The sequence below is a fragment of the Acinonyx jubatus genome, chromosome E1, assembly GCF_027475565.1.
Source record: "Acinonyx jubatus isolate Ajub_Pintada_27869175 chromosome E1, VMU_Ajub_asm_v1.0, whole genome shotgun sequence".
Taxonomy (NCBI): domain Eukaryota; kingdom Metazoa; phylum Chordata; class Mammalia; order Carnivora; family Felidae; genus Acinonyx; species Acinonyx jubatus.
The window spans coordinates 1,736,924-1,749,497 of record NC_069397.1 but is presented as its reverse complement, the minus strand read 5'-3'; the positions used below and the strand labels follow the sequence as shown (position 1 = coordinate 1,749,497).

Genomic DNA, 12,574 nt, shown 5'->3' with positions numbered 1-12,574 from the left:
ATTTTCAAAATGCATATTTATGAGAGTTTATTAAGTCAATTTAGTGGGCCTCAAACAGCGTTCTATTTTTAAAAATTGTTTAATGTTTGTTTTTGAGAGAGAGAGAGAGGGCAAGTAGAGGACGTCGGGCAGAGAGAGAAGGAGACACTGTTGCATCCACACGACTCTTGAAACAGAATGCTACGGGCACCAGTGACAGTCACAACAAAGTTTATTACAATGAGAGGCAAGGCTGACCGATCGGGACCAACACTCTTGATAAGAGTGCGGCCCCGAACAGCCGGGGTACAGAGTTTTTATAACCGATCACATCGTTTTATCATCACCTGGGAACAGAACAAAGAAACAGTTTCCAGATGAGTTAGAAACAGTTGCCTAATGAGGTGTTTACTTTAGACTTTCTGCCTCTAAGTTGCAACCAGTGGATCTCCTTGACCCTGCCTCTGATGTTCTTTTCTTTGAACTTTTGTTTCCTTAATTGGTGAAGCCTAATTTACAAGAGTATGAGGCAGTAGTTTACCAGAGCAAAGCAAGGCTGTTATCTCTTAACCTTCAGTGTCAACACAAAGCTGTTATTTTTCAAGCTAAGCATTAGCCCTACACTACAATTTAACCCTTACAACACAGAATCCAAAGCAGGCTCCAGGCTCTGAGCTGTCAGCACAGTACCGGTGTAGGGCTCGAACCCACGAACCACGAGACCATGACCTGAGCCGAAGTCAGATACTTAACCAACTGAGCCCCCCAGGCGCCCCGCACCATATATGTTTATATGTGTGTTGCGTCATGATATGAAATGCATTCCTCACTGTAGACCATGGTCAAAACATCTGAAAGTCACTGGCTTAGAAGGAGGCCTGGAAGACACAGAGAAGTAACCAGAAAGTTACGGTACAGTGTGATTGCTGTGAGGGTGAAAAAGCTACAGACTTAGAGACAGAAGAGGCACTTAAGACAGCCTTGGGGTATCAGCGAGGGCTTCTTGGAAGAAATGACATCTAAGCAGTGACCCTGAAGGACAAGTAGGAGTTAGCCAGGTAAAGAAGAGAAAAGATGGTCACGGCATGTGCAAAGGTCCTGGGGCAAAAATAAGTAAGGCCTTTGGGAGAAACTACAAGGGGTTCGGAGTTTAGAATGAGGTGAGGCTTCTTTAAACTACTTCTTTCCTTCCTCTCCATCACATTACTCTTCCATTTTCATTGAGCAATTATCAGTTACTTGGTTATCTCATTTATTTATTTACGTTCATTACACCTCCTCCAACACATTCGAAAAAGTAAATTCCATGTCAGGGACACCTGCCTTGTTTATAACTACGGCTTTTGCTTATAACAGCCACTCAGCACTTACTACAGGAGTTTCAGGAACATATCCCTGCTAGATTGGAGGGACGAACGGACCCTGGGAGGGTTAAGACTTGAGGAGACCCACCCACTCGGAGGCTTTGGTAAAAAATGCGGGCGAGAGCTTATGGTGCCTTCGATGTTGGGGACAAGCAGATGGACGTTAGGGTTAATGAGAAGCTGGGTAGGATCAGCGAACAGATACTGGGGCCAAGAAATGAAGGGTGCTGGTGGCTCCCAGCTGGGGCAGCGAGACAGACACAAGAGCCACCTGCTCGTGACAGCATGGCCATGGACGTGAGGAGTGGAGTTAAGTAGCTAGAAGGGGGTCGGAGAGAAGGGCGAGGAGTTCAGGAGGCTCTGTAAAACGTGAGCCCTCTGTGGGCCTCCTCGTGACTCCGGAGGCAGCTGACAGAGTGATGGGGGCGGGGGTCACACAGCCAGGGGTGGGGGACAGCGTCCGGAGAGAGCGAGGTGCCTTCTCAGCAGAATCCTGGTGCAGGACAGGACAAGGAGGAAGAGGGGCCGGCAGGGGCATGACAAGTCCTGAGGGCGGCAGAAAAACCGGGAGAGACCGTAAACAGAGAGAGGGTGGTCAGCTGTGCCAGATGCTGACACAGGGTGCGTCAGGGAAGATAAGGTGATGAAGTGTCCCCTGGATGCCAGACCGGGACACGGGAGCATTCAATAGAGTGGCGGGTGCAGACTGGAAAGGGCAGGGAAGGGGGGGTGCGAATTAGAGGCAACCCTAAGAAGAAAATTCAAAGGACCCTTAATCCCAACACCCGGGGACAGCCACTGTCACCGTGCCGGTGTGTTCACAGCCTCTGCACATCCTTTTTTTTGTTTTAAGTTTATTTATTTATTTTGAGAGAGAGAGAGAGAGAGAGAGAGAGAGAGAGAGAGAATCCCAAGCAGGCTCCACACTGTCAGCGCAGAGCCCGATGCGGGTCTTGAGCTCACGAACCGCGAGACCGTGACCTGAGCCAACGTCGAGGCAGATGTTTAACCGACCGCGCCACCCGGGCGACCCCCTCCGCGCATCTTTTTACAAAACTTTAATGACCCAGATGGACACGGTGCCAACCAGCCTGCTTTTTTTCATATAACATGTGACCCAACGGATGTCTGCGTCCTCATGCAGTCTCTCTTCATCGATGGCTCAAGCTGATTTACTTTATGAACGCGACATACCCAGGCCCACATTGGGGACAGTTGGGACATTCCTGATTTTTCTCTGCGATAAATGAAAGAGGAAGTAGAGAGTGTCCCGGGACACAAAATAGCCTGAGCCTGCCTGGTGGGTGGGGGATTGCTTTGCGCGGAGTCTCTGGCTGAGGACCGAGGAAGGGAAGTCCGTATCAGGGGGAAGGAAGGCAACAGGGATCTGTGTGGGGCCCTAGTCCCAACCAGGACAGCGCCTGATCTCAGGACACAAAGTCACCCACAGAGGGAGCTCCGCCCCCTTCTCAGGGGACACAGTGTGGCTCTGAGGGGGGGGAGGACATTGAAAACCCCAAAAAACCCAGAAGAATGGCGCTGGCGGCTGGACGACCAGAGGGTTTGGGAGCTGTCACTTTGCACTGGGAGCATCGCCCAGGAGGGACAGGAGGCACCACGGATACGGGTACCCACCTGCTCGGGAGGTCATGGCTTTAGTCTCCCAAGTGTTTGGAGAGTCTCCTGCTGTCTTTCTCTCATTGATTTCCAGTTTGCGTACCTCGTGGTCAGAGAGCACGCCCTGTGTGATTCCAGAGCCTGGTCTCGGGGCCCGGGAGAGGGTCCGTCTTGTATATGTCCCATGGGCGCTTGACAAAAACGTGAAGCTTGCTGTCGTTGGGTGAAGGGTGTTAGCTGTCGGCCGACGGTGTGGTTGGCTTCTCTAGCCTTGCTGACTTTCTTCTGCCTGGTCGCTCAGTCAGTGGCTGGAGGTAGGTCATGGGTCCTGGGCTTAGACAAACCCGGTCAGAACCCAGGCAGATTCAGACCCGGAACCCTGGAGAATCTCGTGTGAGAGCCACGCTCTGTTGGCCTGGCACGGAAAACACAAAGAGGCAATGTGCACGCAGGGCTTAGTCGAGTCGGACTGTGTTCTAAGCGCTTTATTTACATATGTGAGTAAGTAAGTTTCATCCTCGTAACAAACCTGGAGGTCCTGTGTTCTTAGTATCCCCCATTTTACAGATGAGAAGACTGAGGCACGGGAAGGTTAAGTCAGGTCACCAAGGTCAGTAGGGGAGCCTGGAAACAATAGGTGCTTGTAACCTCTTGGAAAACTGCTTCTCGGAAAACAACACAACTTCCCGGAACAGATAACAGAGGGCTTACTTTTGAAAGGCTTTTATTTCCCCTTCATGATTGGCCATGAACAGAATCACAAACACGTCTGCCGAGTTTTCTGTGAAATTCACGGAGAGATTTAAGGGGGGGGGGGGCAGCTCCTGGAAATGGATCAGCGAGCTTCTAGAAAGATCACTAAACTCTACCTGACACCGCCCGCCTCATCACTGTTTGTTTGTTTGTTTTTAATGTTTATTTATTTTTGAAAGACAGAGTGTGAGCCGAGTAGGGGCAGAGAGAGAGGGAGACACAGAATTCAAAGCAGGCTCCAGGCTCTGAGCTGTCAGCACAGAGCCTGACACGGGGCTTGAACTCATGAACCGTGAGATCATGACCTGGGCGGAAGTCGGACCCTTAACCGGCTGAGCCACCCAGGCGCCCCAGGCAAGTCTTGACTTCATGTGCCTCAGGTGTAAAATGCAAACTCAGCTTTGAAGACTTACTATTATGGAGAAAAGAAGTAAATATCTCGTTAATAATATTTTACATTGATTACATGGTTAAATAACAACAGTTTAGATATATTAGGTTAGTTAAAATATCGCCTTACTGGCGCCTGGGTGGCTCAGTCGGTTAAGCATCTGACTTCAGCTCAGGTCATGATTTCACAGCCCATAAGTTCGAGCCCCGCGTCGGGCTCTGTGCTGTCAGCACAGAGCCTGCTTGAGATTCTCTCTCTCTCTCTCTCTCTCTCTCTCTCTCTCTCTCTCTCTCTCTGCCCCTCCCTGCTTGCGTTTGCTCCCTCTCTCTCAAAATAAATAAATAAACATGAATGAAAATAAAATAAAATACCTTCTTAAAAAAAAAAAAAAGACAAGCCTCAGGGGTCAGATGCCTGAGTTAGAATCCAGGCTCCCCACTTACTAGCTTCACGATCTTGGACAAGTTACCCTCTCTGCATCTGTTTCCCCACCTGCAGAAAGGGGACAGCAATAGGACTGTCATGAGCACGAGGCAGATCACTAAACCTAGATGCTTACGAGGTCTTTGGCACAGAGGCTTCCATAGATGCTGCACATTGTCATTACTAGCCCAGCAAAGTGCTGGAGAGGACAAGCCCAGAACGGAACCCACAACTGAGACGAACCCTCCACTTTCCCAGAGACGCCTTCTAACCCTGTTGGCCACCCACCACCCCCCGAAGTCCACGTTTGCCAGGGCTTATCCCCGAGTGACGACCTCCTACCTCCCCCCATCGTGCCTCAAACCATCAGATTGTTTCTCAGCTGCCCTCTTGCTCTCGTGGGAACTTGGCTCTGCTCCGAACAGAGTCCTCGAAGGGACGGTGGTCTCTCCCACATGGCTCGCATCCTGAGGTGAGGCACGTGTCTTTCGGCCTCCCTGCTGCTGCTTCCACTCTGAGGTCTCTCGCCCCCCCCCGCCCCCCGCCTCCCGCCGCCACCTTGCTTGCAAAACCCCAAGCGCGACTGGACCAAACCCCACCGACGGGGACACTGTGCCCGAGCTCCCCAGCACGGCTGGGGGCGGCGGGTCTCGCCGTGAGTCCCCAGCGGTGAAGCACCCGGAGGCTCTCAGCCCTGCCCTCCTGGGTTCTCTGGACGGACGACTGCGCACCGCCTCGCTCCCCAGAGGGCAGCACTTCATCGCCACCCTCGGCCAGCCATCCCGGTTCTTCCCTCTCCAGAGAGGCCACTGCTCATCTTTCCCCTGGGACTTCTCACCGTGACTGCTCCCTGCAAATTCCTCTCTGTTTGTTTCTTGGTCTTTTGTGTTGAATTTGCCCCTTGGGTGCCTTGGTCACCTCTGTCCCCCCGTTCCCGTCCCTGCCACTCGGATGGAGGCGCCCTTGTTGAGACGGTCTTGCCAGACCCCATAGGCAGGTCCCACCCTCCGGGGGGGGGGGGGGCGCATTTCACGAAGCTGCGCTCCCTCCTCGGAACTCGGCCTTGGCCTCCAGGACTCACACTGCCCTGGTCTTCCCCAGGCCTCACCAGATGACCCTCTCCTGGCCCCTCCACCTCTTGCCCGCCTCCTATTCTCTCTCCTCTTTTGTCGCCCACCCTCCCTCTCCCAGCCCTGCCCCACTCCTGCCTCCCCCCCCCCCCCCCCCGCCTCCTCATGTTGATAATGGCAGCCCCATCCCATCACCAACTCCAGATCTCGGGGTCAGCTCCCTCTTCACCTCTCTCCCCTGCTCTCCCCTGGCTCGCCAAGCTCGGACCGCTCCGCCCCTCTGCCGCGCCTGCCACAGCCCACGTTCATCCCCAGGGCCTTTGCACATGCTGTTGGCTGCACCCCACACTCTCCCTGCCAAACCTGCCTTCTTTCCTGGTCGCCCCTGCCTCAGAAAGCCCTTCCCGGGCCCCCGGAATGACAGCAGTCCTCAACAGCTGTGACTTCAGCGCCTAAACTCCTATTTTTCTGCACGATTCATTGCTACCGAAGGCTGTGCGTTCATTGGCTTACGTGCTTACTGTTTGCCCCTCCCAACTGAACCCCCAGCATGTTCAGCAGTGCCTGGTATCAGGGCACTTGCGTGGCTCAGTTGGTTAAGCGTCCGACTTCCCTCAAGTCATGATCTCACAGTTTGTGAGTTTGAGCCCCGAGTCGGGCTCTGTGCCGACAGCTCAGAGCCTGGAACCTGCTTCAGATTCTGCGTCTCACTCTCTCTCTGCCCCTCCCCTGCTTGCATCCTGTTTCTCTCTGTCTCAAAAATAAACAAACATTAAAATTTTTTTTTTTTTTTTTTTACACATCTCGGCACTTCCCCTCTGCCTACGTCATCAGGCCTGTGGATGACGCACCAGACCAACCACGAGCACAGGACTTAGAGTCTGACAGGCCCGAGTTCAAGTCCCGGCTTGAGCGGTCCCAGCTGTGTGGTCTTAGGCAAGTTACTCAGCTTCTCTGAGCCACGTAGACTCATTCTGCAAACATGTGCCGAGTGCCTACTTTACAACGGGGTCACCTTGCTACGCCTGTCCTAAGGATTATAGAAGATAACGTAGGCCGTGTCTCTAGACCCAAGCCCAGCTAATTATGATTAAGTACTCAATCATCTGGTGCCGTTTATTCTTCACGCTTCGTCATGATACGGTCTCAGAGTCTATTTATAATCATCCGTGTTTACAATCTGGATTTTCTCATTGGTCAAAAACTATTTAGGGCCAGGGCACCCGGCTGACTCAGTCTCTGGAGCGTTGAGACTCTTGATCTCGGGGTTGTGGGTTCTAGCACCACGTTGGGTGTAGAGATTGCTAAAAATAAATAAATAAATAAATACACTTTAAAAAATTTATTTAGGACTGCCTCGGGGTCCTAAAGGGGTTGGGTTTTGTTACAAACGCTTGGAAGTTTCCAGTTTATTGCACTGGGGGTCAGAGAACGTGGCCAGGTCAGTTTCAGGTTTGAGGAACTTGGAATTTCTTTCAGGGTCTAATGTTGATTTGTGAATGTTTCATTGGCAGTGAAAAGGTGTGTTCTCCATTTATAAGATACAAAGGTCAAGTATTTGAACACAAGCCCCAGGATGGATAATTTATGACTGACCACTGCTGTATTCCTGACATCCAGAACTGGCCTGATGTACATCATCCAGGTTCAATAAATATTTGTTGAATGAGTGGCTAATTAATCAAGCAACCTTATTATCACTTAGATTCTCAATACCTTTGTACCTTTGCATATTTTTTTCCTACTCCATCTGTCAAAGCCTGGTGAGTTATGTCACATCTTCCCATCCCAACCCATTACATATTTTTTAAAAGATTTTATTTTATTTATTTTCTAATATATATATATATATATATATATATATATATATATTTTTTTTTTAGAGACAGAGCAAGTGCATGTGAGCGGGGGAAAGGCACAGAGAGAGAGAGAGAGAGAGAGAGAGAGAGAGAGAGAATCCTAAGTAGGCTCTGCATCATCAGTCCAGAGCCAGAAGCGGAGCTCGAACTCAGGAACAGTGAGAACATGACCTGAGCTGAAATCAACAGACGATTAACCGACTGAGCCACCCAGGCGCCCCTAATAAAGCATTTTTAACTTGCATTTCTTGGTGCAAAGTTGAGAGCAAAATAACATGGCAATTAATCAAGAAATTAAACTGGGGCGCCTGGGTGGCTCGGTCGGTTAAGTGTCCGACTTCGGCTCAGGTCATGATTTCACGGTTCGTGAGTTCAAGCCCCACATTGGGCTCTGTGCTGACAGCTCAGAGCCTGGAGCCTGTTTCCGATTCTATGTCTCTCTCTCTGACCCTCCCCCATTCATGCTCTGTCTCTCTCTGTCTCAAAAATAAATAAACGTTAAAAAAAAAAAAAAAAGAAAAATTAAACACATCGCCTTCCTGCCGTCCCCAGATAATAGTGACAGAATTACAGACACAATCTGGCCCCGCGGTTCCAATCTGGCCCCAAGGTTGGAAGGGAGGTTTCCGCATCTGTTAGTGCCCCACTGTGGCTCCTGTAAAGTCCTATGTTGAAGTCCTAGGCTCCAGGACTTCAACATGTGGCTGTATCCAGAAGTAGGGTCTTTAAATAAGTTAAAGTGAGGTCACCACAGTGGGGCTTTACCCAAAATGACCGATGTCCTTATAAAAAGAGGAAATTGGGGCACAGACACGTACAGAGGGAAGATCACGCGAAGTCACAGGGAAAAGGAAGCCAGAGAAAGCGCACTCAGAGGCAGCCAGGCCAGGGGCGCCTGGGTGGCTCGGTTGGGCGTCCGACTTCGGCTCAGGTCATGATCTCACGGTCCATGGGTTCGAGCCCCGGGTCGGGCTCTGTGCTGACAGCTCAGAGCCTGCAGCCTGCTTTGGATTCTGTGTCGCCCTCTCTCTCTGCCCCTCCCCCGCTTACGCTCTTTCTGTCTTTCAAAAATTAATAAATTTTTAAAAAATAAAAAAGAAGAAGAAGAAGAAGAAGAAGAAGAAGAAGAAGCAGCCACCAGCCCTGCCAACCTCCTGATGCTGGCCTTCGGGCTTCCAGAACCGTGAGAGTAAATTTCTGCTGTTTAAGCCCCCAAGTCCGTGGTCCTTTGTTCCTCAGCCCCAGCAGATGAATACATCACCCAGAAGGGCCAGCCAGAGGGGAACCTACGGAGGGGACAGAGCATCCTGTGGTCCCAGCCAGGCTGCCCCCTGCTGGGGGCTCTTCCTTGCTGCTCAGCGGTCCCTAATTAGGATGTGACCCACACCTCTCGGTAGCACTGAGCAGAGAGTGACCCTGAAATAAATGTACAATTGACTCTTGAACAACATGGGTTCGAACTGCCTGGGTCCGTATATACACGGGTTTTTGCAATAAATACAGGACGGTGCTGTAAATGTATTTTCTCTTCCTTATGACTTTCTTACTAACACTCTTCTGTTTTTACTTTAAAGAGAGAAAGAGAGCACGCGTGCGCTTGCGCGAGTGGGGGAGGGGCAGAGAGACAGAGACCCCCCCCCCCCCCCCCCCGCCCCAAGCCGGCTCCGCACCATCAGCACAGCCCCACGCGGGGCTCCAACCCACGACCAGGAGATCACGACCTGAGCCGAAATCGGGAGTCGGGCGCTCGACCCACTGAGCCACCCGGGCGCCCCTTCTGTTGTTTTATTGCAAGAATACAGTTTATAATATACAGAAGATGTATTCGTCGACTGCTCGTGTTCTCGGAAAGGCTTCTGGTCTATGGTAGTACATCACTCTCAAGCTGGCGGGGTGGGGGGTGGGGGAGATCCGAAGTTACACGTGGGTTTCGACTCCCCAGCCCCACACCGTTGAAGGGCCAACGGCTCGCGACTTTATAAGGGGTTAAGCGGCCTTTATTGCAACGCTTAGGCGCGTCCTCTCCTGGGGGTAACGGGGAAGAGGTTAAGGAGTCTTCCTTCCCACCTTCCGCCTCCACGGCCTTGACTCCCCCACCGCAGGAAACAAAACGCCTGTCCATTTGGTTACTGGGACCCAAAACTGAGGAACCACCTGCCATCTTTTTTTTTTTTAATTTTTATTTATTTTTCAGAGAGAGAGAGAGAGATTGCGAGCACCAGCAGGGAAGGGGCAGAGAGGGAGGGAGACACAGAATCCCAAGCAGGCTCCAGACTCCGAGCTGTCAGCACACAGCCCGACACGGGGCTCGATCCCACGGACCACGAGATCATGACCTGAGCCGAAGTCCAACACTTAATCGCCTGAGCCGCCAGGCGCCCCTGTGGTATATCTTTTCATACGCTATTTGCCACTTGTACATCCTCTTTGCTGAGGTGTCTATTTGGGTCTTTTGTCCAATTTTTTAAACTGCTTGTTCTTTTTATTTTTTTTTTTTAATTATTATTGTTGAGTTTTAAGGGATCTTTGTATATTTGGGGGAACAGTCCTTTATCAGATGTGTCTTTTCCAAGTATTTTCTCCGAGTCTGTGGCTTACCTTCCTTCTCCCTCCCTTGACAGTGTCTCTTGCAGAGCAGAAGTTGTTAATATTGATGAAGTCCAGCTTATCATGATCCCTTTATGAATCATGCTTGAAACTTAGTTCTACCTTTGAACGTTTGGATCACCTGAACCAACAAATTCCCCTTTTGTTTCAGCAGAGGTGGGTTTTCTGTTATTTCATGTACATTTCTTTAAAACGGACTCTGGGCACAGCAGGCGATAAGCAATTGACATCCTGACTACTGTTTAATGTAATTTTTGGAGTTTATATACATTTTTTCGCTTTAAATGGATTTCCTTTCTGAAACTTACATTCAGTTTCATAACTACATTGACGAAAATTATTTACAGTCACGTCAAGACTTCCCCATTTTGGAGTTTTTCTTTGACTACATCTCTTGGTGACTTAAAATGCTTTCTTAAAAAAAAAAAAAAAAGGAGAAGAAAGAGACACAGTGGAATTTCAAACCCAAGCCTTCTCAGAAATGCAATTCTACTGCCCTTCATAAACAGAAAGTACCTTGGATATTTATACAATTAAGTCATAGTTTTGGTTTTTTTTTGTTTTTTTGTTTTTTGTTTTTTGCTCTCAGAACTGTAGATGTTGTTCCTCTGTCTTCCAGTATTTAGTAACGCAGAGAAATCTCTAGCCAGATCACTTTTGTTTCTTTCTAGGTGACCTTTAATTCTGCCTACACGTACCCTTCAATGACATGGCTCTTCGAGATGAATCTAGATTAGTTGTTTTTTTTTTTTAGTGTAATGTTTATTTTATTTTTAAGAGAGACAGAGATGGGGGCGCCTGAGTGGCTCAGTTGGTTAAGTGTCCGACGTCAGCTCAGGTCACGATCTCATGATCTCATGGTTCGTGGGTTCGAGTCCCACGTCAGGTTCTGTGCTGACAGCTCGGAGCCTGGAACCTGCTTCAGATTCTGTGTCTCCTTCTCTCTCTGCCCCTCCCCTGCTCATTCTCTGTCTCTCTCTCAAAAAATAAAATAAAAACATTAAAAAAAGTTTAAAAGAGAGAGAGCGCGCGCCATTGGGGGAGAGGCAGAGAGACAGAATCCCAAGCAGGCTCTGCGCTGTCAGCACTGAACCTGACGTGGGGCTCAAACCCACGAACCGTGAGATCATGACCTGAGTCAGGCGCTTAAGGGACTGAGCCACCCAGGCGCCCCCTCAGTTTGCTTTTCACATGTTCCCCAGGACGCCATGTGCCTTTCCAGAAGCTGACCCAAGTGGATCTGCGCCCAAGGCAGCCTCCTCCCGGCACAGGCTGTGAACGGTGGGTCACGGCCATCAGCTCCACAGGGTCTCCGGGAACAGTTTGCTCACCCAGCGTCTCCGTCCCATCAGCGTCCCTTCTGCTGCTTTAACTGCTGCTCTCTCTCCGAGTAGAGTGTTTTCTGGAGCGTGTCCCCCGCACGCCTCATCCACATGGGCCCAGTTACCGTCCAGCTCTCCAGCGGGTCTGGGCTTGGATTCTCTGGGCGCATTTGGCGGTTCTGTGCCATTCTCCCTTTTCTCCCCCAAATACACGGGGGCGCCCTCTCATCGCGGCCCTTTCTCGGTACTCTGCTCCCACTTCCCAGAGAGAGTCCTGGCAAAAACCTTCCTGAAAATCCCATCCAAACCCTAAAGTAAATATTTCTCCAGCGTTCTCCTTTTAGTCTCCAGGATGATGACCCCTTCGCTTGTTTTCCAGAACTTTTTTCACAATCCCTTTGGTTTTTTAAAAAATTTGTTTGTTTTCGGTATTCTCCACACCCAACACGGGGCTTGAACTCACAGCCCCGAGATCAAGTCACGTCCGTGCTCTTCCAGCTGAGCCAGCCAGGCGCCCCATCCCTATGATATTTTTGCCACTATTTTAGACACACAGAATTGTATAAACATAACATCAGGAATACCTGTAGACCACCCCTCACCCGCTTCTTTTTCTCTTTACTCACCTAAAAAGCAGACCCACCTGTCAGACTCAGTGCTGATGAACCTGTAGACAGATACGTAGATTGCTCTGGATCCCACTCTGCCTGTGGGGGCAGGGCTGAGTCCCTCTCAGGGCGGGCAGTGGGAAGGCCCTCGACTGGGGGACACGATATTGCTCTGACAGTGAACGTCACTTCTGGCCATAAGCTATAAAGCCCAGCACAGAAACCAGCTGTACCGAACCCGTCAAAGGAGGCTGCAGGGATGCAGGGATGGGTGGTTTGGTTGGTTAAGCGTCCAACTTCTGCTCAGGTCACGATCTCCTGGTTCGTCAGTTCAAGCCCCACATCCGGCTCTCTGCTGTCAGCTCAGAGCCTGCTTTGGATCCTCTGTCCTCCTCTCTCTGCCCCTACACTGCTCATGCCCTTTCTCTCTCTCTCTCTCTCAAAAATAATAAACTTTTTTTTTTAAGAATATTTTTGGGGCACCTGGGTGGCTCAGTCGGTTAAGCGTCCAACTTCACCTCAGGTCATGATCTCACAGTTCGTGGGTTCGAGCCCTGCGTGGGGCTCAGTGCTGACAGCTC

General features: G+C 50.4%; 1 long non-coding RNA gene across 1 annotated transcript; it reads left to right on the top strand.

Annotated features, from left to right (window-relative positions):
* The first annotated feature begins 8,632 nt into the window (after positions 1–8,632).
* Positions 8,633–12,428, top strand: LOC128313459 (uncharacterized). Its single transcript, XR_008294200.1, has 3 exons — positions 8,633–9,842; positions 10,078–10,219; positions 11,266–12,428. It is a non-coding gene; the product is annotated as an uncharacterized LOC128313459 (long non-coding RNA).
* Positions 12,429–12,574: the final 146 nt, after the last annotated feature.